General features: G+C 34.3%; 1 protein-coding gene across 1 annotated transcript in view; it reads left to right on the top strand.

The window, feature by feature from the left end:
* LOC26530771 (dynein beta chain, ciliary) overlaps window positions 1-24,359 on the top strand; it is a 187,958-nt gene that overhangs the window by 30,800 nt on the left and 132,799 nt on the right. The window lies entirely within an intron of this gene.

Raw genomic sequence — 24,359 nt, 5'->3', positions numbered from 1 at the left:
TTAGATTAATCATTGAAAATAGATATATTAATGGACTGTGATCTGTTTTGATTGTAAAGTGTTTTCCATAAATATATGGTCGAAAATGTAATATTGTCCAGTGTAATGCAGCTAACTCCTGCTCAGTAGTACACTTATTACTTTCTCCCTTCCGTTATGGTTTTGAGTTAAAACCGCTCCACATGCTTGCTTACTTGCATCAGTAATTATACAAAATTCATTGCTGAAATCGGGATATTGTAGCAAAGTATGTTCCATTAGTTTTGTTGATAAATATTGGAATGTATTTTGAAATTCATCTGTTTATTCAAAAGGAACATTCTTTCTTCTTCTTGTCGAAATTTTGTATGAAACGTCTATAATAATTGCAAAATGCTACGAAACGTCTAGCGCTGTCCGCATTGTGCGGCGCCGGGTAATTCATAATGACGTCATATTTTTTGTCGTCTGGAAGCATTTATGACCGAGAAAAGTCACCTCATGCATAAAAAAACGAACATTTTTCTGGATGTAACTTTAGATTGTATTCCCTACATTTCTCGAAAACATCTGTTAAGTTATAAAGCATGTGTTTTTCGGAACAACCTATAACTATTAAGTCATCCATATAAAGGAATGCTTGTGAAGGTTCTAGTCCAGAGAAGGCAATAGTCATCAATTTTTGAAACGAATTTGGCGCAAGTGGAAACTTATCGGACAATAATTTTTATTGATTTGACGATAGTCAATCACTAATCGCCATTTCTTTTCTTCTGAACCTGGAGATGGTTTTTAGGGACAAGTAATAATGGTTTTTATATATTTAGATACGGATGGTTAAACAATCCTGTCGGTGATCAATTTTCCAACATACTTCTGTATTTCGTTCACCTGACTGTGTGGGCTTCTGCAGTTTTTTGTATACACTGGTTCATCATCTTTTAATCTCAGTTTTCGTTTAAAAAAATTATTTGTGCTTATTGTATTAGTTTTGACTACTCGTAGTTCGAAAGTGATTCATACGTTGTTTGCACTGACTACTGGATCTTTATTTATTGTATTAAGTATTCTTATGAATGCGTTTTCAGTTGCTGCTATGGTACTTGCTATGTAAATACCATGTTTAATATCTTGATTTGGAATCAAAACACTGTTCTCTTTTGAATTTAGTTGAATTTTTCTAATAACTTGGTATCTTGTTGGCAGAAGTATTGAGTTGTTGCCAGAACTGTATGTATGTTATCAGATTCCCTGAAGTCTAATTAATAGTTATATTTTTTAATAAAATCGATTCCTATTATGCCATCACAAGGAATAGCGAATTGTAAATCCACGATATGAAAATCATGTGGGATTATATACTTAGTGGTCTGTATCTCAAAGGAGGTTAATCCTTTGGACTTGATAACCTCTTCACTTATTCCTTTTATGTCTATAATGTAATTATCTGGTATGTCTTGAAAGACATCAGCATTTTCTTTAACTATTGAAATGTCTGCAATTAACCGATTAGTGGCTACTAATTGGAAACAATATATTTTTATGTGGGAGGCTGAAGGCTTCCGATTTATTTGAATCCAAGATTAGAATTAAAGTACAATTGTGAACTTATGCTGCAAGTCAGCTATGGTTATGATAAATCTTCTTACTTCTTTTAAAGCTTAAAAGCTCGCGGGGGTGGCTTGCGTAAGCTAGACGCTTTGAGTCATGTTTTCGTTAGCAATTGCGTTCTAGAGACTGGGTCTTTAGTTTACGTTATGAATTGCGCATGAGAATATGAATCTTTTGGTTAAGTGGTTGCGCTGTTATGTTTATGTTAGAGCTGGGAATCTGTATATTTATGTTAGCAGATCTGTATGTTTATGTTAGCAGAGCTGCGGCTGTGCGATAAGTGGACGTAGTGATTGTAACGGGATAGCGACTTATACTGAAATGTTGTTTATGATTGCAATAAGAATTGCCTTGCGGGCTGGGTGATAACTCCTCCCTTTCTTAAAAAGAATCGTCCCCGATTCTTAATGATTTCTTTTTAAAGATTCAATTTGTTCGTTTAATTGGTTTAATATGTCAAGCTCTGTTTCTATAGTTTGAGTGTTATGGTACTTTTGATTACTTGACGATTTCAATTTCAGTATTTTGAGGGGATTTAGATTTATTAAAGGGCAGCGTTTAAGAAGCTTTACCATAGTAAAAATAAAAATTAGTATAAATAATAAAAAGGTTATTTTTGAATAATTACTTTCTAATTTTATAACAATTTTTGATAGTATATTTGTATTTTCTGATTGAAGTTCAGTATTATTAGTAACTTGGTATTCAATAACTAAGTAGTTTGTGAATTTATTGTGTTTTACATAATTGAAAATTTTTTCTTTTACATTGGTGCAGGTAACATTGTTTATGGTTACTAAGGTTTTAAATGTAACAAGGAAAATGCCTGTAAGCCAGGTTTCGTTAATACAGTTTGTGCCTGATACTAAAATAGCGCCGTCTGTTATAAATTCTATTGGTTTATTTTTTTCGGATAATTTTAATTGTAGGGTATTTTATAAAAACTATGATTAAACCTTGGTATGAAACGATCGAAAAAGAGGAAATGTCTAAAAGATCGATTAGAGTGATTCAGTGTTTCGTAATTAAATATATTTATCATGTCTGGTTTATTTAAGATTTTTGGATTCAATATTCTAGCTTTGAAAAATGTGATAGTATCCAGCAGATTTTGTAGGTCAAGTGATAACAACTTATGTCGATATTTTTTCATAAATAATTCCTGATTAAATTTAATATCTCTTAAAAGATTTGTGATTTAAGTGACTTCTTTGAAAATTGCAGAATTGATTTGATTTTGCTTATTATTGTTTTGATCAAGTTCATTGATTTTAGTTTGGATAGTTATCAAGTCATCATGGTCTGGTGTTCCTGTGATCCATTTAAAAATTGTGCCTAGTTCATTGATACTCCGTTTGGCAATTTTGTGAGGTGTAAGTTCAGAAAGGAGTGTTTTGATTAAATTCAATTCCAAGGTTACTTCCCAATCAATTGTATTGTTTTTGTTTTTAACAAATTTAATTCTTTTTCAAAAATATCGGTTTAAAAACTTAGATTAGTAACGTGAAAAACTTCTCCGTATGCTTCGTATAAAAAAAGATTATCTGTATCCTCAAGTAGGACATAGTCATCATTTGAATAATTAATAATATCTGCACCGCAAAACGGCAGTAAAACTGATAAGATACATAAAATATGCATTCTAAAAATACATTAAAAAAAAACATAAAATAGGTTAGAATTTGATATTGTCTTTGTGAATAGTACGATCCCTATTGTTTATTTTGACTTTATTTCCTAAGTCTTCTTTAGCTACCTGTTTTTTAAATCTAGGTTGTAGTTTGTTTCGTTCGCCATGTTTTTTTTCATAAATTATTCACCTACTTGGTAATTTTTTGGTGACCTCTTTTTGTTATGGTACTCTAACATTTTGGCTTGGGCTGATTTTAATTTTTCTGACAATTTTGGGTGTTCTATTTTGTTAAATAATATGTCACATGGTTTTTGTTGAGTTGTCGATTGAATTGTGTTGTTATACTCTTTAACTGCTCGGTATATGACTTCGGAATGATCCATTCTTTGTATTGTATTCTTCTTGAATACAACGAAAAATTTCGATAATTGTTGAATGAACTCTTTCTACCTGACCGTTGCTTAAACTGTGTCTTTCTTGGTCCTTTTTGTTTTCGATGTCTAGGACAAACTTTTTAGTAAATAAAAATTTGTTGTTAAAAGTGTTTTTTAATGAGTTATGGATTTCGTATAAATCTTCGAGACTGAAATGAACTTCTGTAGTCAGGCTTGGTTGAAGAAATTCGTATGATTATTAAATTGTGTACTGTGTCGTATTCTATAATATGTCTTGTTTTGTTGAAAACTTTATATTTTTCGTGAATTGTTGTTGTTTTTAGAAACAAGTAATTGTTGTTTAAATTGGTTCAATGGCTTGTGTGTTTCTTCAATTACGCTTTTATAACTACTGTCGGCTGAATGGATAGTTTCATTGTCGGACGACGGTTCTTCTTCGGACACGAGATTACTTTCATTGGAAATATGATTGATCATTACCCTTGATAACGCGTCAGCGACGACATTGGTAGATCCTGGTTTGTAAAATATTTTAGGGGAAAATTCTTCTATGAAAGCATGCTATCTTTTCATTTTTGAGTTAGGGTTTCGTGCAGAAACCGCAAAAGAAAGTCGTTGATGGTCTGTTTGGATTTCTAAATTTGTAACACCATACAGGTAGTTCCTAATGCCCATACAATGGCGTATAGTTCCCTTTCATTTGTGGCGTAATTTCTTTCTGTTTTATTTAAGGTTTTTGAAACAAAGGAGATTGTTTGTTTGGTTTGTTTTCCTGTGAAAGGACGGCGCCTATGGCGATGTCGGAAGCGTCTATGGTGAGGACGAACTTTTTTGTATAATCTGGCTGAGTTAGGTCGATGTTTACAATCAAGTGTGATTTTAAGTTTTCAAGCGCAGACATTGCTTCTTCGTCTAAACATATTTCTGTTTTTTTGGACATATGTTTTGAAACCATACCGTTATGTCCCTGTAACAATTTAGTGAGTGGTTTTGCTATAGTCGCGTAGTTTTTACAAACTTCCTGTAGTAGCCTGTTAAGCCAAGAAAACCTCGTAATTCCCTTAAATTATTAGTAGGAGGGTATTTCATGATTGATTCTATTTTTTTCGGATCAGTTTTAATGATATTATATGATACTATGTATCCTAAAAATTCTATTTCTTTTCTAAAGAATTTTGATTTTTCCAAGGATATTTTCATGTTCGCTTTGAATAGAATTTCAATGATTTCTTGTAAATCATCAATATGTTGTTCCGGGGTATTTGAAAAAACTATTATGTCGACCATATAAATGTGACAAGTTTTTCCGATTTTTTCACGTAATATATTGTCCAATGCTCTCTGAAAGATGCTTGGCGCGTTCGCAAGCCCAAATGGCAAACAAAGAAATTCATATTTTCCATTGTTAATGGAAAAAGCTGTTTTGATGACTTCTTCTTTCATTTTTAAGAAGAACTTGTAGAGGATACCGACATCTTTCGACGTCTGCTCTTTTTGAGTTTTAATTTCTTTAGCTTTCCTTCATTAAAAATATTGTCAGCTTTAGTTTTTTCGATACGTGGGTTATCAGCGTCATTTACAGACGATGATTCTGTATCGGATACATTAAATAAAGAAAATGATTTACATTTCCCACTTTGGTAGTTCAAATATGAAGCAACGTTATAGGCTTCGTCTGGCCTTTTTAAATGGCCAACCGTTTCTTGGACATGTTTTGTAAAATTAATATTTTCCTTTTTGTTATTATAAAACAAAGTTCCCTTTGACAAGTCGATTACTGCCTTAATCTCCTTCAGTAGATTATAACCGACTAATAGATCTGCGTCTAGATTATTAATTTCATAAAATTTGTGGCGTTTGCCAAATATGTTTATGTTATGAAAATGAGTTATGATACTGTAGCCATTTACAGTTTTAATTCTTTTTTTTTATAATAACAAGCGGTGGCACCGGTGTCAATTAATATTTTTAAAATTGTATTTATTTTTTTTGTTTACTCTGAAAATGTAGGGAAGTTCTCCCCCTCTTCTTCTAAAAAATGGTCTTCCTCGAGGTTATTGATCGCATGAGTTTGTTAGGTTGCCCAAAGCATTAGGCAAATTTTCAGGTTTAAGGGAGAACAAAACTTCTGATAAAGAACCGTTAAGACCTGTGATGAAAATTCTTAAAGCGTTGTCTCTGTTTTTCTTGTTCATTTCCGTAATGATGTCGGCTTTGTCATCATACGTCATAATAGTTTTGTTTTTCAAAAGGTTTAATTTTTTATTAACTAGATTGTAGTATTCGAGAACGAATAAGTTACCCTGTCGTAAAATACTTAACTCCTGTTCTATTATGTAGATTGGTCGTCTATCACTGTAGGCAAAATCCAACCTTGCAAGTATAGCTTCAAAATTAAGAACGGTACCGTGATTAGTCAAGGTATTATTAGCTTTACCTGTTATTTTATTTCTCAATATTGTTAAAGCACCTACGTACTTTCTACTTCCTTCTTTATACATTCGCATGGCACAGCAAGGGGCTTCGTCAGGTCATTTATTGCAGTAATCTTAAATTCTTGTTCATTATTAGATGAGAGAGTGATTTGTAACTTCAATTCTACAATTTGCTCTTGAAGCGCTCTGGTCTGAGTCGCAATCAACTGAGCTACCAAATCAGCTGTCAAGTTATTATTGTTTGCCACTTTTAAATTTTGAAAATCTTCAATTAAACTCTCTATATGGTTATCCAGCTTATAACACTTATTATTCTAACAAATGCTTACACAAATTTAAACTCTCATTACTTAAGTAAAGAAAATTTTTGTTTTTAAGTAAATGATGATGGCTCACGTAAAAGGTCTTTCTTTATGGGTGTTTATATATATATGTCATTCAAGTCTTCCTTCCTTCCTTCCTTCTGGGTTTTAGGGTCTTCTTTTATGGGGGTCTCAGGTTGACGTGATATTTTTTATTTGGTTAAGAGTTTTTGATTGGTGAAAAAATTTTGTTGTCGAAAATATTCGTTTCGCTTCTTTTGATCTATTAATTTTTTGGAATGTTTTCATTTAACTTGAACAGGAAATGTGATTTCACTTTTAAGTCTTGTGAACAATTAATATTTCCAGCTCAGGGTATTTTCACTACTCTTCAAGTTTTCAGAAAACAGGATATTTCCGTTCGTCGGAAATTTTTAACGTTTCTCTTAGAGGCACTCGATATTTTCGTTCTTAGAAAATTTTTGATGCTCTTTTGAGGCAATCTTGGACTGGTATATCGCCGCTTTTGCTCACTCGCGAATCACTAAGGATTTTGTTTCTTTTAATTATCCTTTTTTTGTGTTTAAAATCGCGAGTCCCACGTTGGGCGCAAATTAACCGATTAGTGGCTACGAATTGGAAAAAAATATATTTTTAAGTGGGAGGCTGAAGGCTTCCGATTTATTTGAATCCAAGATTAGAACTAAAATACAATTGTGAACTTATGCTGCAAGTCAGCTATGGTTATGATAAAGCTTCTTTCCTTAAAGTTTAAAAGCTCGCGGGGGTGGCTTGCGTAAGCTAGACGCTTTGAGTCATGTTTACGTTAGCAATTGCGTTCTAGAGACTGGGTCTTTAGTTTATGTTATGAATTGCGCATGAGAATATGAATCTTTATGTTAAGTGGTTGCGCTGTTATGTTTATGTTAGAACTAGGAATCTGTATATTTGTGTTAGCAGATCTGTATATTTATGTTAGCAAAACTGCGGCTGTGCGTTAAGTGGACGTAGAGATTGTAACGGGTCTAATAAGTCTGAAAGGGCTAAGTAATTGGGATAGCGACTTATACTGAAATGTTGTTTATGATTGCAATAAGAATTGCCTTGCGGGCTGGGTGATAACTTGCCTACTAAGATGACAAATTCTTTTCCTGTAGACACTATTTGAGGTATTGCTGTTGTGGCCTCGATTGAGTTTTCTCTATATTTGCCTCGTCCACTGTTATAATAGGTACTATTGGTACTATTAAATTTGGATATGGCATCAGTCATTAATTAATATCAAATTCGCTCGAAGTCTGATGAAATATTTGGATACTTTGGACCAATGATCTTTATTTAATGTTCCTCTTTGGCCATGTATTAATATGTGCTTCGTTAAAGCATTCATTACTAATATGTCTGCATGTTTCTTAACAGTATTCTTCTGAATTGGCCTATTTTGGTTAAGTGATTTATATGATTTACCAAAGTCAATTTTTATTTTATTTAGTTATTGATATAATTCATTCCATTCCATTATAAGTTTCTCTAATTGTCCTTAGTTTAGCCTTATTTATATATATTTTTATTTGTATTTGATTTTATTAATTTTATTTCATTTTCTCAATGAGAATGTTTGCGCTCTTTTTATACCCTGAACCCATTAAAAATGGGTATAAGGGTATATTGTGTTTGTGCAAAATCCAAATGTATGTAACAGGCAGAAGGAAGCATCTCCGACTCCATAAAGTATATATATTCTTGATCAGTATCAATAGCCGAGTCGATCTAGCCATGTCCGTCTGTCTGTCCGTCCGTCCGTATGTATGAGCTCAAGGATCTCAGAACCTATAAGAGCTAGAGACTTGAAATTTCAGATGTAGATGCTCCTAGTTCCCACGCAGATCGAATTTGTTTCCGATAATCGATAACTCACTCCGTTTCCAATCGATGTCGACAACCTGTTTTTTTAGCAAATTGGGTAAATAATAAGAGCTAGAGCCACCAAACATGATATGTTGCTTCTAGAATATTATAGGTATTTCAAGTATCTTTCATTTCATACCTATCGCCACCTCCCCGCTACCACCACAGAGCTATAAGTCAAGTTAATAACCCAACTTTTATTGCCAACCAATTTAAACCACAATTTAAATGCAATTGATTTTTTTAGAATACACAAATATTCTATGGTACAATAAGATATACTGTAGAAAATTTCATAAAGATCGGTTAAGAAAAACCAAGGTTATATGCAACTGCGCAATTGAGAGCAGCAGCTTTAAGAATTTTTGTATACATGTACACACACACAGTCATGCACGTCTGCTTCGCATTCTAATAGCATGGTAATTGCATCTTTTTTTTGTAATGTATTATTTTTTTTTTTGCTGGTGTGGCTGTTGAGTAGAGTCGACAGTAAGTAATGCGGTCAGTTGCAAATTGGAGCCATGCCAAGGGAACTTTTTTTATTAATTTTTTTGGTGTTGGAATAAGAGGGTTCAGGGTATCCCCTAGTCGGGAGCTCCCGACTAGAACCTCTTACTTGTTTTTTAATTTAAATATTGTCCATATCATTTGCCTGGCTCATATACCTCTTTTTAGCATTTGTTATGCAACTTGTATAATTTATTAAAACAGTTGGCACACATTTTAACAACAATTATTATCAATAGTATATTTACTAATTGTAAATCCATATTACTTGACTCTACTTTATTAATGACATTAGCAGTGGAATCCACTGTCTATAAGTCTACTAGTCCCATATTGGGTTTATACACAATTAATATATAATTATAATTATTAGTTAAATTTTCATTAAATTTGCTAATTGAATTATTTTGCATTTATGTTTACAATTTTTCTTGCCTATATTTTGTACAGCCTTCCAACATGTACTCTGATCGGGCGAGTTCACGTTCAATGTTTTAAAATCATTATATATGTATAAAACAAAAAATTCATAGTGCGCTCTTTGTAGCGCTGTCGGTCCACTGTCGAAACTCGTTCATGTTGCCAGTGCTGGTCCTCGTACAGGCCGGGATGATTGTTGCCCTCTATTGCGCTCGTTGGAGCGCTGTTGGCTTAGCAATTTCGCAAGTCAGTGCGCAGCCAATGTTGTAGAGTGGACCCTCACAGTCCGCCGGACATTGTCTCTTATATGCTGGGATAGCTGTTTATAGTTTGTATCTGGCGGTAGGAGACGGATGGATTTTGTTTTTTGTTTATTAATTGCACTAGTTGTGCTTCACGAATCGTTCCACGAATCGTTCAATGCTGACGGGTTATCCTGATCGTTGCTGAGACGGTCAATTTCCGACCTCAGTCTTTCTTTGACACCGCCGCCCTTTTTCTGTTTCTTTGGTTTATTATCCATCCGCACTCTACTTTATTTATTGTCCACGGCTATCCCTCCATCGCTGCTGTCTTTGTATTTGTTGCCAGAATTGTAGTAAATGGCATCTGCTGTTGCTGTTGTTTTTGTTGAAGTTTGTTGTTGTTTGTTGCCAGCCCTCTTTGCTTCCACTAGTTTTTGGAATTTTTTTTATTCCCTGCAGGTTAGTGAGACCATTGTCACGGTCGCCATGTAATTTCGTTACTGATAGACAATTTAATTTAATACACTGGCACGTCCATGCCGTTTGACTTTAGTTTTCAGAATGATGTTATTCAAAGTAAAATATTGCGCCTAACCTATGGATACATGTAAATACTTATGCTGTTATTGAGTGAGTAGCTTGCATACGCCTGTGTTAGTGAGCATATATGTTGCTCATGGTATGCGCTCAGACGGAGCGTGGGAAATGCAGCTTAAGTATTAACGGTCAGCTAGAGAGGCTAGTGAACTGCGCTGCGTAATATGAGCCGGAGCCAATATATAAAGTGGCTCTGGGCTTGTTTAATGTAGAATTGTTATTGTATGCGACAAAGTGCCGCAAACTTTATATTTATATATAGGGTGTTCTTTTAAGGCATATACACACTACAGTAGATCATAGTTACTTAGTGATTCTATAGTTGCGACAGTAAAAGAGATATTCAGTATTGTATATCTATATAGTTTATATATTTTTGATAAAATAGCTACTCAACTTATTAGGATTAAGTCCTGGCTTGTTACTTCTACTTTATTTTAATTATACTAAGACAGTGGGTCCCACTGCGAATGTCATAAATAAAGTACAATGCGTTTAAGAGGGATTTTTTTATTTTCGCTAGCTAATATTTATTTACCATATATTTCATCTGACTTACATATATGTTCCTACTTATTACTTTCATATTCCCTTGCAGGCTATACTTTTCATTGAACAGATGTGTTTCTGCTCTATTTTACAATTTATAACAATAGTAGGTATCATATTAAATTATTAAGTCTTATTCATCCATCATTTCCTGCACTCTTTGTAAGGCGGCATTCTATGATTTTAATGGTTTCACGGATATTCGCAGAATGGGCTTAAAGGCGGATCTTCGCAATCCTAAGGACAATTTTCCTGGGCTTCTTCAGGCTTAGTGGTGTGGGTGTTTTAATTTTATTAGTTGTTTTGATTTGCAATAACTTGGTTAGATTTCCCCCCCTGAGATTTGGTCTTATGACATGGCATGTTGCACGCTCTCCAACCTTTCACTACGCCTTTCCAGACGTGTGAAGAACTCATCTTCTGTTGGGCTTTGTCACTGTGTGCGGCCTCCTCCCATTTGGCCTTTGAGCCTTCGTACCCTTGCCATGCTCAAACATACAAATAGCACAAGTATGCAAGGTGCTGTAGAAGTGCCGCGTCAGCATGCTTAGCATGATTAGCATGCACGACTGTCTCTTCTATATGCATGTATATATATAATATTCTCCCTCGCGTTATCGCTACTATTAGCACTGATCATATGAGGAATAATGGGCTTAACGCCGGCAGAGGGCGTTTACTTTCAGCGAAGTTGCGCAGCTTAGGATTAGAATATTAGATTTAAATTATTAAAGTTCAATGTATTAATTTAATGTCCACCATAGTACTTGATGACCATAATGTCCAATATATTTCATGGCGCTCAAATCAGACGATGTATTTAGTGGTGTCGATGCTTCAGCTTCTGGTGAAGTAGCAAAATGCAGCAGGGTATGAGTCTTTCCCCCAAGTACAACAATGATTACCACTGCAAGACCCAATTAGATAGTTATAATAAATGGCTAGTTTCATGACTTTACTTCATGTGTAAGTCCTGTGCAAATGTGCAGCCATATTGGTTAGTCTTAAATAAAAGCACTCCTTAGCTGTGGTTAGTGTTATTGATTGATTGCCCACCTGAGTGTTGGTCAAACAGTTTGTCAACTAATTGTTTTCAAAAGGAAAAACAGCACACAAATTCATTTTTAAACTAATATTTTACCGAATAAAACTATTTCTTCTTAATTTTTTTTGCATATTATTATTATTCTAAGTATTCTTCATAGATATAAGGCACAAACATAACAAAATTCAAAACGCAAATGTAAAAAAATCAAACAAAACTAAAATGAGGCAATTTTTGCTCTGTCAATTAATTCTTTGCAAAATGCAAACACAATTCGAAATAGAGGTCAAGCTACCTAACGGTACTCCAAATTCGTATGTATTCATTAAAAGTTCTATGACTTCTTTCGACTGTTCTTACTGTCTGGTGGTGGTGTACAGAAGATATATTTTTAATTTTCAGATATTTGCACAAGTCATTTATGATTGAATTCTTATATTCTTTTCCAAGTTTAGTACTTTATGAAAGGAAGAAGAGAACGTGAAAAATTAAAATTAAATAAGAGAACAAAACATTAAAATTATTAAACAACAAAGAAAGACTATCTTCGGCACTCCGAAGATCTAATACCCTTGCAGACCCAACCTCTTCATAATGCTTATACTGCTTTAATCGTATCTAAGAAGCACAGGAAAAATAGTCAACGCCGAGTTTGGCAAGATATCTTGATAAACAAAATGTTTTTGCATACAAAAACTTAATTTTCGACCGATTGTTCCTATGACAGCTATATAGTATTGTGGTCCGATCCTAACATGATTTTGGGCAAGATATGTTGATAAAGAAAAAGGGTAAATCAAAAACCTCGTTTTCGACCCATCGTTCCCTTGGCAGATATATGCCATACTAGTCCAATGCAAATAAGATTTTGAAAAAATGAAGCGAGCTTAGTTAAATCTTTAAATGCTGTGTTTAATCATAATATCTAGAGTGGCTAAAATGCTTTCCATACAAGAACTTAATTTTCGACCGATCCTGTCTATGACAGCTCTTTGATATAGTGTACCGACCTTAAGTTGATTTTGCCTATATATGAGGAATAAAGTACAACTAATAAATGACGAGTTTGGTCAAGATATCTTGAAAAATAAAATGTTTTTTTCATACAATAACTTAGTTTTCGACCGATCGTACCAATGGCAGATATATGATATTGTAGTTCGATCTTATTATGATTTTGCCTATGTATGAGGAGTATAGTAAAACTAATAAATGACAAGTTTGGTCAAGATATCTTGAAAAACCAAATGTTTTTTCATACAACAACTTAGTTTTCCACAGATCGTACCTATGGCAGATATATGACATAGTTGTCCGATCATAATAGGATTTGGTCAATATATTAGTATAGTAAAACTAATAAATGTCGAGTTTGGTCAAAATATCTTGAAAAATAATGTTTTTTCATACAACAACTTAAATTTGTACCGATCGTTCCTACGGCAGCTATACGATATAGTGGCCCGATCTTAACAGCATTTATCATATATATGAAGAGTATAGTAAAACTAATAAATGTCGAGTTTGGTCAAGATATCTTGAAAACCAAAATGTTTTTTTCATACAAGAATGTAGTTTTCGACCGATCGTACCTATGGCAGATATATGCTATTGTGGTCCGATCTTAATTTGATTTTGCCTATATATGTGGAATAAATAAAACTAATAAGTGACGAGTTTGGTCAAGATATCTTGAAAAACTAGATGTATTTTCATACAACAACATAGTTTTCGACCGATCGTACCTATGGCAGATATATGGCATTGTGGTCCGATCTTAATTTGATTTTGCCTATATATGAGGAGTATAGTAAAACTAATAAATGTCGAATTTGGTCAAAATATCTTGAAAAATGATGTTTTTTCATATTTGATTGGTGAAAAAATTTTGTTGTCGAAAATATTCGTTTCGCTTCTTTTGATCTATTAATTTTTTGGAATGTTTTCATTTAACTTGAACGGGCAATGTGATTTCACTTTTAAGTCTTGTGAACAATTAATATTTCCAGCTCAGGGTATTTTCACTACTCTTCAAGTTTTCAGAAAACAGGATATTTCCGTTCGTCGGAAATTTTTAACGTTTCTTTTAGAGGCACTCGATATTTTCGTTCTTAGAAAATTTTTGATGCTCTTTTGAGGCAATCTTGGACTGGTATATCGGCGCTTTTGCTCACTCGCGAATCACTAAGGATTTTGTTTCTTTTAATTATCCTTTTTTTGTGTTTAAAATCGCGAGTCCCACGTTGGGCGCAAATTAACCGATTAGTGGCTACGAACTGGAAAAAAATATATTTTTAAGTGGGAGGCTGAAGGCTTCCGATTTATTTGAATCCAAGATTAGAACTAAAGTACAATTGTGAACTTATGCTGCAAGTCAGCTATGGTTATGATAAAGCTTCTTTCCTTAAAGTTTAAGAGCTCGCGGGGGTGGCTTGCGTAAGCTAGACGCTTTGAGTCATGTTTACGTTAGCAATTGCGTTCTAGAGACTGGGTCTTTAGTTTATGTTATGAATTGCGCATGAGAATATGAATCTTTATGTTAAGTGGTTGCGCTGTTATGTTTACGTTAGAACTAGGAATCTGTATATTTGTGTTAGCAGATCTGTATATTTATGTTAGCAAAACTGCGGCTGTGCGTTAAGTGGACGTAGAGATTGTAACGGGTCTAATAAGTCTGAAAGGGCTAAGTAATTGGGATAGCGACTTATACTGAAATGTTGTTTATGATTGCAATAAGAATTGCCTTGCGGGCTGGGTGATAACTTGCCTACTAAGATGATAAATTCTTTTCCTGTAGCCACATATTTGAATGATACGTATATGTTCTGACTGAGAATAATAGTGTGAACCTATGCATCTTCTACTGTTGAGCATTTAAAGGGTTTTGTGAGTTTTCTGATGTATTATTGACTAGTCTGACACTATTTGAGGTATTGCTGTTGTGGCCTCGATTGAGTTTTCTCTATATTTGCCTCGTCCACTGTTATAATAGGTACTATTGGTACTATTAAATTTGGATATGGCATCAGTTATTGTATTGCTTGCATGTTAGGTTTTACCTTATCAACCGTGCAATTCTTAATTATTGCTTTGACTGCATGCTGAGTGGAATAACTTCTGGCTAACTCTAGGGTTAAACCGTCTGTTATATACGTACCTTCTAAAGCTTTTGTCATCTGCTCAATCTCTAATGTATATTGGTTTGCAATTTTGTTGCGTTGCTGTAGGTTCATCAGTTTTGCTGACAATACTTCTACAGTTTTGCCTTTGACATTGCTTTTCCATCTGGTAATGACTTCAGTTACTGCCAGTGGGATATTATTACTGAATTTATTCTCTATTATGCTTGAACTAGTATCAGAATCTGTATTATCATCCAGATCTGACATCAAAACTGCTGGAATAGTAAGGTTATTTAAATCTTGCTCTTCTATTTAGGGGTATGTCTCCGACTCTAACTCTAACTCTTCTAAATATATTGGTTCAATGTCAGCCGGTTCTGTTGATTCTAGCTCATCATCAGTTGCAACTGTTAGAGAAGTATTAAGTATGGTCGGAACTGAATTCGAATATCGAATTTTCGCTTAATTAATATCAAATTCGCTCGAAGTCTGATGAAATATTTGGATACTTTGGACCAATGATCTTTATTTAATGTTCCTCTTTGGCCATGTATTAATATGTGCTTCGTTAAAGCATTCATTACTAATATGTCTGCATGTTTCTTAACAGTATTCTTCTGAATTGGCCTATTTTGGTTAAGTGATTTATATGATTTACCAAAGTCAATTTTTATTTTATTTAGTTATTGATATAATTCCATTCCATTATAAGTTTCTCTAATTGTCCTTAGTTTAGCCTTATTTATATATATTTTTATTTGTATTTGATTTTATTAATTTTATTTCATTTTCTCAATGAGAATGTTTGCGCTCTTTTTATACCCTGAACCCATTAAAAATGGGTATAAGGGTATATTGTGTTTGTGCAAAATCCAAATGTATGTAACAGGCAGAAGGAAGCATCTCCGACTCCATAAAGTATATATATTCTTGATCAGTATCAATAGCCGAGTCGATCTAGCCATGTCCGTCTGTCTCTCCGTCCGCCCGTATGTATGAGCTCAAGGATCTCAGAACCTATAAGAGCTAGAGACTTGAAATTTCAGATGTAGATGCTCCTAGTTCCCACGCAGATCGAATTTGTTTCCGATAATCGATAACTCACTCCGTTTCCAATCGATGTCGACAACCTGTTTTTTTAGCAAATTGGGTAAATAATAAGAGCTAGAGCCACCAAACATGATATGTTGCTTCTAGAATATTATAGGTATTTCAAGTATCTTTCATTTCATACCTATCGCCACCTCCCCGCTACCACCACAGAGCTATAAGTCAAGTTAATAACCCAACTTTTATTGCCAACCAATTTAAACCACAATTTAAATGCAATTGATTTTTTTAGAATACACAAATATTCTATGGTACAATAAGATATACTGTAGAAAATTTCATAAAGATCGGTTAAGAAAAACCAAGGTTATATGCAACTGCGCAATTGAGAGCAGCAGCTTTAAGAATTTTTGTATACATGTACACACACACAGTCATGCGCGTCTGCTTCGCATTCTAATAGCATGGTAATTGCATCTTTTTTTTGTAATGTATTATTTTTTTTTTTTTGCTGGTGTGGCTGTTGAGTAAAGTCGACAGTAAGTAATGCGGTCAGTTGCAAATTGGAGCCATGCCAAGGGAACTTTTTTTATTAATTTTTATTTTATTTTGTAATGTTATTATTATTTTTTTTTTTGCTGGTGTGGCTGTTGAGTAGAGTCGACAGTAAGTAATGCGGTCAGTTGCAAATTGGAGCCATGCCAAGGGAACTTTTTTTATTAATTTTTTTGGTGTTGGAATAAGAGGGTTCAGGGTATCACCTAGTCGGGAGCTCCCGACTAGAACCTCTTACTTGTTTTTTAATTTAAATATTGTCCATATCATTTGCCTGGCTCATATACCTCTTTTTAGCATTTGTTATGCAACTTGTATAATTTATTAAAACAGTTGGCACACATTTTAACAACAATTATTATCAATAGTATATTTACTAATTGTAAATCCATATTACTTGACTCTACTTTATTAATGACATTAGCAGTGGAATCCACTGTCTATAAGTCTACTAGTCCCATTTTGGGTTTATACACAATTAATATATAATTATAATTATTAGTTAAATTTTCATTAAATTTGCTAATTGAATTATTTTGCATTTATGTTTACAATTTTTCTTGCCTATATTTTGTACAGCCTTCCAACATGTACTCTGATCGGGCGAGTTCACGTTCAATGTTTTAAAATCATTATATATGTATAAAACAAAAAATTCATAGTGCGCTCTTTGTAGCGCTGTCGGTCCACTGTCGAAACTCGTTCATGTTGCCAGTGCTGGTCCTCGTACAGGCCGGGATGATTGTTGCCCTCTATTGCGCTCGTTGGAGCGCTGTTGGCTTAGCAATTTCGCAAGTCAGTGCGCAGCCAATGTTGTAGAGTGGACCCTCACAGTCCGCCGGACATTGTCTCTTATATGCTGGGATAGCTGTTTATAGTTTGTATCTGGCGGTAGGAGACGGATGGATTTTGTTTTTTGTTTATTAATTGCACTAGTTGTGCTTCACGAATCGTTCCACGAATTGTTCAATGCTGACGGGTTATCCTGATCGTTGCTGAGACGGTCAATTTCCGACCTCAGTCTTTCTTTGACACCGCCGCCCTTTTTCTGTTTCTTTGGTTTATTATCCATCCGCACTCTACTTTATTTATTGTCCACGGCTATCCCTCCATCGCTGCTGTCTTTGTATTTGTTGCCAGAATTGTAGTAAATGGCATCTGCTGTTGCTGTTGTTTTTGTTGAAGTTTGTTGTTGTTTGTTGCCAGCCCTCTTTGCTTCCACTAGTTTTTGGAATTTTTTTTATTCCCTGCAGGTTAGTGAGACCATTGTCACGGTCGCCATGTAATTTCGTTACTGATAGACAATTTAATTTAATACACTGGCACGTCCATGCCGTTTGACTTTAGTTTTCAGAATGATTTTATTCAAAGTAAAATATTGCGCCTAACCTATGGATACATGTAAATACTTATGCTGTTATTGAGTGAGTAGCTTGCATACGCCTGTGTTAGTGAGCATATATGTTGCTCATGGTATGCGCTCAGACGGAGCGTGGGAAATGCAGCTTAAGCATTAACGGTCAGCTAGAGAGGCTAGTGAACTGCGCTGCGTAATATGAGCCGGAGCCAATATATAAAGTGGCTCTGGGCTTGTTTAATGTAGAATTGTTATTGTATGCGACAAAGTGCCGCAAACTTTATATTTATATATAGGGTGTTCTTTTAAGGCATATACACACTACAGTAGATCATAGTTACTTAGTGATTCTATAGTTGCGACAGTAAAAGAGATATTCAGTATTGTATATCTATATAGTTTATATATTTTTGATAAAATAGCTACTCAACTTATTGGGATTAAGTCCTGGCTTGTTACTTCTACTTTATTTATGACATTCGCAGTGGAACCCACTGTCTTAGTATAATTAAGACCCATATTGGTCAAAATTAAATTATATTTAAGTACAATGCGTTCAAGAGGGATTTTTTTATTTTCGCTAGCTAATATTTATTTACCATATATTTCATCTGACTTACATATATGTTCCTACTTATTACTTTCATATTCCCTTGCAGGCTATACTTTTCATTGAACAGATGTGTTTCTGCTCTATTTTACAATTTATAACAATAGTAGGTATCATATTAAATTATTAAGTCTTATTCATCCATCATTTCCTGCACTCTTTGTAAGGCGGCATTCTATGATTTTAATGGTTTCACGGATATTCGCAGAATGGGCTTAAAGGCGGATCTTCGCAATCCTAAGGACAATTTTCCTGGGCTTCTTCAGGCTTAGTGGTGTGGGTGTTTTAATTTTATTAGTTGTTTTGATTTGCAATAACTTGGTTAGATTTCCCCCCCTGAGATTTGGTCTTATGACATGGCATGTTGCACGCTCTCCAACCTTTCACTACGCCTTTCGTGTTGGTTGAAGAACTCATCTTCTGTTGGGCTTTGTCACTGTGTGCGGCCTCCTCCCATTTGGCCTTTGAGCCTTCGTACCCTTGCCATGCTCAAACATACAAATAGCACAAGTATGCAAGGTGCTGTAGAAGTGCCGCGTCAGCATGCTTAGCATGATTAGCATGCACGACTGTCTCTTCTATATGCATGTATATATATAATATTCTCCCTCGCGTTATCGCTACTATTAGCACTGATCATATGAGGAATAATGGGCTTAACGCCGGCAGAGGGCGTTTACTTTCAGCGAAGTTGCGCAGCTTAGGATTAGAATATGAGATTTAAATTATTAAAGTTCAATGTATTAATTTAATGTCCACCATAGTACTTGATGACCATAATGTCCAATATATTTCATGGCGCTCAAATCAGACGATGTATTTAGTGGTGTCGATGCTTCAGCTTCTGGTGAAGTAGCAAAATGCAGCAGGGTATGAGTCTTTCCCCCAAGTACAACAATGATTACCACTGCAAGACCCAATTAGATAGTTATAATAAATGGCTAGTTTCATGACTTTACTTCATGTGTAAGTCCTGTGCAAATGTGCAGCCATATTGGTTAGTCTTAAATAAAAGCACTCCTTAGCTGTGGTTAGTGTTATTGATTGATTGCCCACCTGAGTGTTGGTCATACAGTTTGTCAAGTAATTGTTTTCAAAAGGAAAAACAGCACACAAATTCATTTTTAAACTAATATTTTACCGAATAATACTATTTCTTCTTAATTTTTTTTGCATATTATTATTATTCTAAGTATTCTTCATAGATATAAGGCACAAACATAACAACATTCAAAACGCAAATGTAAAAAAATCAAACACAACTAAAATGAGGCAATTTTTGCGCTGTCAATTAATTCTTTGCAAAATGCAAACACAATTCGAAATATAGGTCAAGCTACCTAACGGTACTCCAAATTCGTATGTATTCATTAAAAGTTCTATGACTTCTTTCGACTGTTCTTACTGTCTGGTGGTGGTGTACAGAAGATATATTTTTAATTTTCAGATATTTGCACAAGTCATTTATGATTGAATTCTTATATTCTTTTCCAAGTTTAGTACTTTATGAAAGGAAGGAGAGAACGTGAAAAATTAAAATTAAATAAGAGAACAAAACATTAAAATTATTAAACAACAAAGAAAGACTATCTTCGGCACTCCGAAGATCTAATTCGACCGATTGTTCCTATGACAGCTATATAGTATTGTGGTCCGATCCTAACATGATTTTGGGCAAGATATGTTGATAAAGAAAAAGGGTAAATCAAAAACCTCGTTTTCGACCCATCGTTCCCTTGGCAGATATATGCTATAGTAGTCCAATGCAAATAAGATTTTGAAAAAATGAAGCGAGCTTAGTTAAATCTTTAAATGCTGTGTTTAATCATAATATCTAGAGTGGCTAAAATGCTTTTCATACAAGAACTTAATTTTCGACCGATCCTGTCTATGACAGCTCTTTGATATAGTGTACCGACCTTAAGTTGATTTTGCCTATATAGGCAAAATCTATATATGCGGAATAAAGTACAACTAATAAATGACGAGTTTGGTCAAGATATCTTGAAAAATAAAATGTTTTTTTTCATACAATAACTTAGTTTTCGACCGATCGTACCAATGGCAGATATATGATATTGTAGTTCGATCTTATTATGATTTTGCCTATGTATGAGGAGTATAGTAAAACTAATAAATGACAAGTTTGGTCAAGATATCTTGAAAAACCAAATGTTTTTTCATACAACAACTTAGTTTTCCACAGATCGTACCTATGGCAGATATATGATATAGTTGTCCGATCATAATAGGATTTGGTCAATATATGAGTATAGTAAAACTAATAAATGTCGAGTTTGGTCAAAATATCTTGAAAAATAATATGTTTTTTCATACAACAACTTAAATTTGTACCGATCGTTCCTACGGCAGCTATACGATATAGTGGCCCGATCTTAACAGCATTTATCATATATATGAAGAGTATAGTAAAACTATTAAATGTCGAGTTTGGTCAAGATATCTTGAAAACCAAAATGTTTTTTTCATACAAGAATGTAGTTTTCGACCGATCGTACCTATGGCAGATATATGCTATTGTGGTCCGATCTTAATTTGATTTTGCCTATATATGTGGAATAAAGTAAAACTAATAAGTGACGAGTTTGGTCAAGATATCTTGAAAAACTAGATGTATTTTCATACAACAACATAGTTTTCGACCGATCGTACCTATGGGAGATATATGACATTGTTGTCCGATCTTAATTTGATCTTGCCTATATATGAGGAATAAAGTAAAGCTAATAAATGTCGAGTTTGGTCAAGATATCTTGAAAAACTAGATGTAGTTTCATACAACAACATAGTTTTCGACCGATCGTACCTATGGCAGATATATGACATTGTGGTCCGATCTTAATATGATTTTGCCTATATATGAGGAGTATAGTAAAGCTAATGAATGGGGGTTTGGTCAACATATCTTGAAAAACAAAAAGGTTTTTCGTACAACTTAATACTCGACCAATTATTCCTATGGCAGCTATATTATATATCGGTCCGATCTTAATAGGATTTTGCATATATATGACGAGTATAGTAAAACTAATAAATGCCGAGTTTGGTCAAGATATCTTGAAAAACATAATATTTTCATACAACAACTTAATTTTCACCCGATCGTTCCTATAGTAGCTATATATATATAGTGGTCCGATCCAGCTGGTTTTGACATATGTGCTGAGTGCAACAGAAAGAGGGACTTCTGCATAGTTTCATTAAGATAGCTTTAATACTGCGAGACTAGTTTGGATAGAAACAGACAGACGGACAGACGGACATGGCTATATCGACTCGTCTGTTGATGCTGATCAAGAATATATATTCTTTATGGGATAAATAAAAGAGTTGGGTGGAAAAGAATTAAAGGCAGATGATAATACTGCCAATGTAGTAAACGTAGTAGAAGTTGTAGGCACCACACAAACATACTGTTAACTATACTCGTTGTAATAGCCTGAGTTAACATCCCTCTGAAAATTTTCTTCTACATGAAAAATTACTGAGGAAGCGTTACATGTGTCGAGCCAACGACTTATACAAGGTCTAAGCCGCTGGTTTAATACAAATTTGAATATGCCGCACTCATTGCGCTTAGGAGGTATAGAGAAGAGCTAGAGCGCACTAGGCGTGCTGCGACTACATAAATGGAATGGACGCAAAAAGTTACCATTCTAAAGGAACAACGTGAGGAGCTTAATAAATCATTTAAGTGCCTTAACAAAAACGTACCTGTCAGAAACGAAACAAAGTTAAAACACTTTAAAATTCTTGTAGATTCCTACAATTTCTGCAGTCGCTTATATGTGATAATGTAACTAAACTAAATGATTTGCATTTAACACAGACACCTGATGTATTAAGCACGTTAAGAGAAAACAGACGAATTTGGGAAAGACATAATATAACAATATTCCTTCTAAATTCTCTTAACACTTCAGCGTCATTCGACGATAAACAACTTTTTTTTGTCAGCTGATACTAAGCCATCAGATGCTGAAATAAACATCCAAAGGCAGAAAACTTACAAAGCTTTAAAGATGCTTTGAGTCTTATAGACTCACTAAAAGAAGATAATGAAGCAACAATTGTGTCTCATAAAGACAAAATTAAAAGGCCATGCACGAAACTTGATAAGCGATGAAAAAACAATCGCCGAAATAATATGAAAATTATCAAGAATGGTAAAAGGAGAATCAGTTGAAGTACCATCAGCACAACTCCTAAACCTTCAGCAATAGAGCAAAACTGCCAACATTTGTACAAAAGAAGTTGAGCAACTGGCAAAATCTCTGGCAGGTGATTATATTAATGATGGCTTAAATTCAGTTTAGCCACCAAATATAGCACATCCCAATCCGTAAAAGCTATGAAGTCATTTGTAATGACGAAGTACTAAAAATAGTGGCCTTACTTATATTAAATAATATGTTTTTTTAAACATGGAAGAAAAGTTATAGCAAGAATTGATGTTAGCGATCTGTACACCAATGGAACATTTGACTTAGGTCAGTTTTTCCAAAGGCTTGAAAAAAAAGCCGGTGTACATGAATCAGCCAACTTGAACTGGCACCCAGCGAAAAGATATTTTAATTATTTTCAATTGAATCTTTTAAAAATATGGGCAACAAAACATTAAAATTATTACGAGTAGCGGTGACAAGCCGGTGAAGCCGGTGACCAAAATAGAAACTAAAAAAAATCAAGAAGCGATACTGTTTACATATCCTGACGATCCAGTACAAGGAGGCCATACTGGTATGTAAAGAGCAATGGCTAAAATAACAAGAAGTTCTAGTCGGGTGCTTCCGACTAGGGAATACCCTGAACCCTCTTATTCGAACACCAAATAAATTTAAAACAAGTTTCCTTGGAAGGGTTCGAACCCGGAATTGACAGCATTACCTGCTGTCGACTCTGCTCAACAGCTACACCAGGAAAAAAATACTTTCCCTGGTAGGTCTCGAACTCGCGACAGACCGCACCACTTGCTAACTAAGATCTCATGATAAAAAAGGAACTAAAATAGCATAGCAAATGTCGCAATAACCATGCTGTTAGAATGCGAAGCAGACGCGCAGAATGTGTATGTGTACATTATACAGAAATTCTTAAAGCTGCTGCGCCATTCAATTGCGCAGTTGCATATATAAATTTTTGGTTGGGTTAGTCACTTGATGTATAGCTGTGTGGAGGAAGCGGGGAGGTGGCGAAAGGTATAAAATGAAAGATACTTGACATATATATAATACACTAGAAGCAACATATTTGGTGGTTCTTGCTCTTTTTATTTACCCAACTTTCTAAAAAAACAGGAAGTCGATATCGATTTTAATCGATTGCTTGGAAACGGAGTAAGTTATCGATTATAAGAAACAAACTCGATCTGCGCAGGCACTAGGTGCACCTACATATAAAATTTAAAGTCTCTAGCTTTTATAGGTTCTGAGATTCTTGTGTTCATACATACGGACAGACGTACATGGCTGGATCGACTCGGCTATTGGTGCTAATCATGAATATATATACTTTATTTTATCACGATTAACATATAAAACAAAAACAATACACCATTCTCCCAACTGTGCACGCATTTTATCGCAAGGATCTCACTGCATAGCTCGTGTGCGAGTGCCTTGCGATGCAAATATATCCCCCTCGTTTTCTGCTCACATGCGAGCCCATTTGTGAGCACTTTGCGAGACTAAAGGCTCGCGTGTTGGTCCGCTGGGTAAATATATTCTATACATATATAACCACATAAATATAACATTTTTAGGTAAAACATTTATAACCTTCAAAAATGTTCTTTTATTCAAAAATAAAAAAATAAAAAATAAAATTGGTAAAACCCTTTAATTATTATTAAATTGAATAATACACTTACATATTTATATTTTAAATGAAAAAGAAATACATATAAAATATGGCCCGATCAGCCAAAACAAAACAAAAAAATAAATGTATATTTATTTATAAACAATTTGTAAAAATAACTACATTATATTACGTTGTTCCTCTAAAAAGGGAGGT

This window comes from Drosophila virilis, unplaced genomic scaffold (genome assembly GCF_030788295.1).
Source record: "Drosophila virilis strain 15010-1051.87 unplaced genomic scaffold, Dvir_AGI_RSII-ME tig00001662, whole genome shotgun sequence".
NCBI lineage: Eukaryota > Metazoa > Arthropoda > Insecta > Diptera > Drosophilidae > Drosophila > Drosophila virilis.
The sequence above is the reverse complement of the archived record's forward strand: the minus strand, read 5'-3'. Positions and strand labels throughout refer to the sequence as shown.